Genomic DNA, 7,687 nt, shown 5'->3' on the forward strand with positions numbered 1-7,687 from the left:
TTAAAGGAAATATATATATATATATATCACATTTTATGTATGTATGTTTCAATATTTATTTTTAAATTATTATATTTGGTAAAAATGTTATTACATCTAAATATTTTTTTGAAGTTAATTTTTTTATTTAATATATTTAACATAAATTTGTATTTAAATAAAAAAATTGATATTTTGTACATCTTTATTTTTCACATCGATATTTTCGTACTTACAATTTTAAATATAGGATGTCGATATTTTTGACATTGTTATTTTCGCATCGATATTTGTTTATGGGGATATTTTGGGAATCGATATTCTATCAGTGAACCATCATGCCTTTGAATCAACTGGACCAATTGGGTTCTTTTCACTATTAAACAAATAGGGACAGACAAAATTCCCTTGTCTTTGCTAACTTACAACATGCCTCTGCTCTGGATAAAGTAGATTTCTGAAAATTCTTGAAATTAATAACATGTTTATGTAAACTAACATTTCCTGACACAAAACATGCCATTCCATAATCTGCTCATATCCTTACTAAGGGGCTGATTAGGATGGTGAGCAAACTTCAGTCCGCTCGCCACCCTGGTGGGACTGGTACCGGCACCCATACGTGCGGCAGTCCCGCACTTCTAATTAGGATGCAACCACCACCCTGGCAGTCGCATTCCGCATATTTGAAATTGCGGCGGATGCTTCTGGAAGCAGCACCCACCGCAATGCCGAAGTGCTTTGTTGTGCATTGCCATGCACAAAGTGGCAGGCACCATTCGGTGCCTTCCACCTTGTGCATGGCAATGTAGGGTGGGTGCTATAGGTACCCCCCCAAGTGCAGCCACCCACATCCAGGGACCCGCAATGGGCCCCCAAAGCAGTTCCCCACCAGCCTTTCCGTAGCGGCCATGGAAAGGCCTGTTACACCCTGCATCCTAATATGGATAGCGGTGCATGCTAGGCAGCAGCACCATATTGAGGCCCAAGTCAGCCCGGCTGCCAATCAGAACGATTGCCGACCAGCAGAAAAGCGGCTGACGCCCTTTGCGTCCGCCGCGACACCCCGCCATCATAATATGGTGGGGGGTAAATCGGGTTGGGATGGCGGGCGAATCGCCACTCCCGGGCCGGCGGTCGTGATCCGCCGGGGCAGCGGTGGCGATCCGCCTGCCATCCTAATGACCCCCTGAAGTCTGGGCATGAAGTCTCTAAAATCTACAGACATTTTCAACCTAAATTAATGAAATTATTAGGGAAATTACAGAAAAAGGGATAAGAGATAGTCAGAATGACAGTGATTCCTTTAATTGGGTGAAGATTAACCCTGGGCGAAGCACTACGCTATGCTTGCGTAGTTTGCGAAGTTTGCGCAACTTCGCACTACGCGAGCTGCACGTAGCACAGTGCGAACACGCGTAGTGCAGCGTAGCGTAGTGCAGCAGTCATTTTTTGCTTGTTCGTGGTCCACAACGTCATTTTCGTGACCGCGAGTAAGCAAAATGACATCCCGGCGAGATTCTCAACGCGGGGAGGTCAGGTTTGAGAAAGCGTTGAGAAAGCTGCCGCTCGAGTAAAAATCAACTCGAGCAGCAGAAAACTACAGCTCGCACTGTGCAAGATGCCGTTTTCAATGATTGCACAGTGCTGTATGCTTGTCCGCACTGTGCAATCATTGAAAACGCATCTTGCACAGTGCGAACATGCTACTACGCAACTCGCGTAGTGCTACGTGAAGTTCGCGTAGTGCGAAGTGCACTTTGCGTAGCTTCGCGTAGCGCTACTTCGCGAACTATGCCCACCCTTAGTGAAGATATCCTTTTACTGACAGGTTCACCCCAATCCTAGCACAAACCAAAAACATGCCCGTAAATAGGACCTTTTCAACTTTTTTGAACCTTAGACAGAGTCTCACCTGTTAGAATTGCAACAATAACATTGGTGCCTACCTCAAATGCTTTTCTTTTGCCCCACCCTAAAAACATTTTGAAAAGTATGTAGTATCCTTCTGACGTCAACAGACCACCATATATGTAATCGGGGTGGGTGGAATTTGCGTAGTCGCGTTACGCAAAGCTCCGCAAAACGGTAAAAAATCTCCGCAAGCACGCAAAAGTTCTGCGAACATGCCGAATTGCTTGTTCCGCGTGCTTGCGATGCTTTTTTCCTGTTCGCGAACGCTGTTTGCATGCTCGGGGAGAAATATCTTGCGAACACGCACCTTGAAAGAGAGAACAAGCAAAAAAATCCGTGAAGACGCGGAACGTGGAATTTGTGCAATTCCGCGTTTTCCGCGGATCGCGAATTTACCCAAATTACCCAAATTATGCAAATTACGCGAGCGGAACGGAATTCGCCGCCCAGGCCCAGTCTGTAACTGCTTTTTAATAAAAGGCAGTGGGACCACTGCCTGCTCTAAAAAAAAAATTTACATTCTCAAAGGGGAAAGGGTCCCCAAGGCACCCCTTCCCCTTTGTGAGTAGGTGAAACCCAGTTTACTGTTTTGCAGCCTTAATTTGGTCTCAAAACATGAATATATACCGGTTTGATTCAGTATTTGGAACGGACACTCTAAACATGCCAGTTCCAAATTCAAAATCAGTAGATGGTAGCAAATTATGATTCAGTAACAAGTTTTTTCCGGTAGCATGCAGCCTTATTGTTTGCGGCCGGAAAAATGCTTTGTGCATCTGGCCCATGGTTTGAAGAAAGCAGAGGTTGACAGTACTAACATTCGTGACTCCCGAGCAATTTTATGGCTTTTGGTGGCACCTTTGACTAAAAACAGACTCCATACTGCACGACTCCAACGGGCAGGTGGAGTACCCGTGCTGCAAGAGAATTCCCTTTCACAGACCACAACCTCCTGATGTAGGTCTCCGTTTCTATCGAGTTGGACACCCTGACTTTTCATCAGGACGTATGTATGCATATCTCTATTTAATCAAACAATAGGATCACAGACATCATTTCCAATCCCTTAAAGCATGCGGCTGTCCAAAACCCCCATTGTCTTAGTCCTAATGCGTATCAAGCTGCGCTACCATTAAGGGTCAAAACATTGATGTTATTACCACTCTAGTCCATACAGTCTCCTGGACCCAAATTTAAAATCAGATCTGGGTCTTGTATTCATGTGTAACTCAATGGACAGAAAAGAATAAGCTTGTCAATTCACTACACTTGTGTCACTCATGTTTGTCATACCTGTATAGCACCATTGACCACATGTATCACTACAAGTCACTTGTCCTGCACTATAGTCACTAATGTATCACTGAAAAACCTATTGACAGCCATATTTATTATCTGTTATGATTAACAATTTAGTAAATAATTGAATCTTTGACAATTGTTCTTGCCTTTGTGGTGTGTTCTCCTTTTCTCTCCTTGTGTGAAAAAAACATATGTCTACCACACGGAATTGAAAATTCAAACTGTATTATATGCATTTATCAAAGTAATTGTATCTTCCCAACAAAATCACTTGTTTCATATATTACAAATACCCAGGTGTTGAGGGACACAGGGTCAACCCATTATTGCTCATTGTTTGAGCCAGGTCTCCCATTTGATCAAACCAAAAACACTAACTTCCATATCATGTTGCTCAGAAGGAACATTCTAACGTCCACAATTATCACCAGACTGACAAGAGGCCTGGTTCTATTGATACTATAATAATATAACATACTCTACACAGGAGTACCTATGAAAGGAATTCAGAAACTCCAGAGACTGCAACCCAAAGGAGCCAGATTTGGATTTAGCCTAAGAAAACCTTTGCACGTTGCACCAGCCCTGAAAGAATTGCACTGGCTTTGGTGGTGCAGAGAATACAGTTTACAGCCCTGTGCGCCTTCCTCAAAGCTTGGACAGGAATCAGCCTAATATTCATGCTGTCACTTTTCACCCAAAACATCCAGAAGAGAAATCAGTGATCCAGAAGGGCTGACCTGCTCATTCAGACAAGTTCAAACGAAAGACACATGTTGAAAAGTCAATCTGTGTGGTGTGTGTCAAGGTCTGGAAAACGTTGCGCACACACCTGAAAAACAAACTGAACTTGGCAGCCTACAATAAGAAACAGAAAATAGGATTCTTTAAAGAAGTCTTTCAGGAAATTCAGAAAGACATTGGGACTACCACACCTCAAGAAGGTCCTTTAAATGCAGTTTGATCACATCTGAAGCACAGGTCTGAAGTAGCAACCTTTTTGACCCGATAGCCTACAATTTTGGTTGGTAGTTAATAGATCAAGTAGCTCCAGGAACAGTGTCCTTAGTTACCCATTCTTAGAGCTTTAATATGAAAATGCAACATAAGACAGTACTCCACAAAGGTCCATAAGTAGATACATTTTGCACTTTGGAGATCAAATGCCATCTTCAAGATACAGTCACACAGACAGACAGGTGGTCACAGATTGTAGGAAAAAGCTTTAATCTTCACATGTGTACACAGAAGACATATTACTTGAGGAAAGGAGGAAAGATAATTCTGGTGAGTGGGTGAATAGTGGTCTGGAGGGGATAATACTGGTGTTTGACTACCAGAATAAAATGAAGAAGGAATAGTAAAAATCTTTGGAAGATCACATGATCCTCAGCTGTGTGAATCTTTATACATATTCCTTTGTGGCAATGAAGAGCAAAGTGAGTAGCTATGAGGGCAGGGATGGGAGAAGGCTAGGGAGATATGCAAGAAGAACTTAGGGAGAATGAGAATTCTGGTCATCCACTGCAGACTGAGTAGTGAGCCGGAGCCAAGGTGTAGAGAAGAAAACTATTTCAGTGGTGGAAGCAAGAATATACTTGAATCAAACATGAAAGGCACAAAGCTAACTAAAAAACATCAAACTAAAGCTGTAGGGATAAACAAGAAAGGAGGAAATGTGAGTTAAAAGAAATAGAAAAGATATGATTATCAGTGCAAAGAATAATGAAGTCAGGTTATGGGGGCAGATAGAAGGATTGAAGAAACGACCAAGTCCATAGAGGCACCTAAAGTAGGAGAGGCTACAAAACCTGGACAGAAGAGAGCATTAGTTGTACAAAGATTGGGAAAAGTCACTTTAAAAAAAGAGTGAGGAGGAGGGTAGAAGAACATACTGTAGAAAGGAGATGATAGATTAAATTAGTTTTGCAAGAAGTGGAATGTATTTAAAAGAGGAAAATACAGGAAAGGTCAGGAGTGTAGCATGAATCCAAGTGGAGTAGGAAAAGATCCCAGTTCCAGCACTTCAGCCCATCTCTGAGGGACAAGAAGAACAGGAGAAGATTGGGGCATAGATCAAACAGTAATAATAATGCTAAACTGAGAAATTCAAGTTTTGCTGATCCAAAGATATTGTAAGTTAAGCCAAAAGAAGAGAGACATTAAACTCTGTGTCTATGGTTATTGACAATTCCAGTAAATGTGTTTTCCTATTATATTCTTCTACATTATTTTGTGAATGTATGTCTATTGCTATTCTTTATCAGGGCATGTCGGAGTCAAAATAATTTTGTACAAGTGAGTATGATATGCAAATAATTTCCAGGTGCACTGAAATACTCATCTCGATGTGATTTAAAGTCTGGGGGATGGAGACAAAAAAGTCATACTTTCAGATGTTTTGCTCCATTTACATTTTCCAATCTTTCATAGCATGCATTGCATACCAGTTTGTATTAAGCTGTTTAATCAACGTGTGTTAATATAATGCAGTTTATCAGTATTAATGCATTGTATACTGTTAGGTAAGTGAGCGAAATTGACTCATTAACTTACCCCAGTCCTGGTTTGACAATTTCCGATCTCTTTCTTTCTTCCTATTTCATCTTATGTCTACTGCTCCTGTTCTTTATTGTGAAAGGGCAAGATTAAACCTTCTCCCTAGTACATTACTCATAAAGAATACATTTAGAGGAGTCAATTGTTTTTCAGAGGATCTGAGCAAATTAGATCAATTGGTTCCTAACTGCCAAATTATGGGGCCTATTACTATGGCGGGCGAATCGCCACCGCCGGGCCAGCGGTGGCTACCGCCGACCCGGTGGTGGCCATCCGCCTGCCAAATGTCCCTGGTTCTCCCCCTGCCATATTAGTATGGAGGGGGCACAGCGGCGGATGGAAAGACCGTCCGCCACTTTTCCGACGGTTGAATTGTCGACCGGCGGAAAAGGGACCCAATATGGTGGCGGTGTGACACCGCCATTCATATTATGATGCAGGCATGAATTGACCTTTCCATGGCGGCGATGCCGCCATGGATAGGCATGCAGACCTGAACATTGGGGGCCTGTTGTGGGCCGCCAGGGTGTTGGAGGGGTGGGGGGTGCACATGGGGAGTACCTATGGTACCCCCCCTCATTGCAATGCACTACGTGGCAGGCACCAAATGGTGCCTGCCATGTAGTGCATGGCAATGCTGTGCACAGTCCTTTTTCATTCCGAGGGGTCTGCCACGAGTAGACCCACCCAGTGTGGTGGGCGCATCCTAATTAGCATGGCGGGACCGCTGCAACATCGGCGGCCTGTCCTGTATGCCTTTACGGTGGCTGGGGGGACTTTGTCCGCCCGCCATCGTAATGACGCCCTATGTTTTTAAACTTGATTCTCTTTCCATTACCTGTTCTTATATCAGTCCCTGCTTTAACTGTCCTCACTTTCAATTGCTAGGTTCTCCCATGAAAGTCTTCCATAGCAATGGAAAGCCCTGACTGAGACCAAGGTGAGGATGACAAGACAAACTTTACTGTAGGGAAGCTGGAATCATTAAAACTATTCCCTGGTTCTGGCTGACTGACAATGCCAGCTCAATAGCTCTTTAAATCTGGCAGTGCCACTTGTTCTCCTAGTACTAGATCCTCTGATCGGAGGCAAAACTCTTTGGGTGCCCATCCCCTGACTCACTGCAGCATCACTGGCTACCATGATAGAAGAAACCAAGACCCAAGCACTGTGTGGCGATCATTGATGCACCATGGCAGGTGCTCAGATCTCCATGGTCCCTGTATCTGTATTAAGCTCTTTGTGGTTGCAGTCACTTCAAAACTGTAAAATCTGCAATTGATCCATGGGTATCTCATCTGTCATAAACTCCTCCTTGGTTAAATCACTCTTATTTCAAACACTACACTTCATGAAATTTGTCACCTGAGAGAGCTGCATAAAGAGTTTGGATTTACAAGTGCGACGTATAAATACAAACAAATTCTCTCACTATATCCGCAGGTACTACAATCCATAAGGCTGCGCTGTTAGGGCCCACTTGTATTTTCCTAGAAAGGACCTTACCAGAGGCGCTGACAGAGAAGATGATAATCATAAGCAATACACAGAGAATCTTCATGTTGCCGTCAACTTCACGGTACAGAGAGAAGAAAGCCCAGAAGCTTTGCCTCGGCCAGTTCCTGGGACCTTTTAGTGGAAGCAGAGGAGGGACGGCTGTCAACGCTAGAAACAGGCAGTCCTGACCTCGGTAGGTGTATGCTGTTGGATCCTGCCTCTATGTATACTGGAGAAACACTATTTCACAAAGCCTGGAGATAAATTCAGAAAATGTATTGATGTACCAAGTGTAGAGTCGACATAAATATTGTTGTAAAAAAGTAAACATTCGAAGATTAATGTCCCTTTCTCTGGGCAAAATATATATTTCCACCCATTTAAATAAAAACACATTTAGATACTTTTAAACATACATATCGTGAAAAAAGGGCAA

The 7,687-nt window shown here is 43.1% G+C and overlaps 1 long non-coding RNA gene across 1 annotated transcript in view; it reads right to left on the reverse strand.

Annotated features, from left to right (window-relative positions):
- The window catches only part of LOC144761275 (uncharacterized), a 62,355-nt gene extending 54,949 nt beyond the window's left edge, over positions 1 to 7,406 (reverse strand). The window contains exon 1 of the long non-coding RNA XR_013595657.1: positions 7,261 to 7,406. This is a non-coding gene — a long non-coding RNA (uncharacterized LOC144761275). The remainder of the gene's footprint in view (positions 1 to 7,260) is intronic.
- Positions 7,407 to 7,687: the final 281 nt, after the last annotated feature.

This window comes from Lissotriton helveticus, chromosome 6, assembly GCF_964261635.1.
Source record: "Lissotriton helveticus chromosome 6, aLisHel1.1, whole genome shotgun sequence".
Classification (NCBI taxonomy): domain Eukaryota; kingdom Metazoa; phylum Chordata; class Amphibia; order Caudata; family Salamandridae; genus Lissotriton; species Lissotriton helveticus.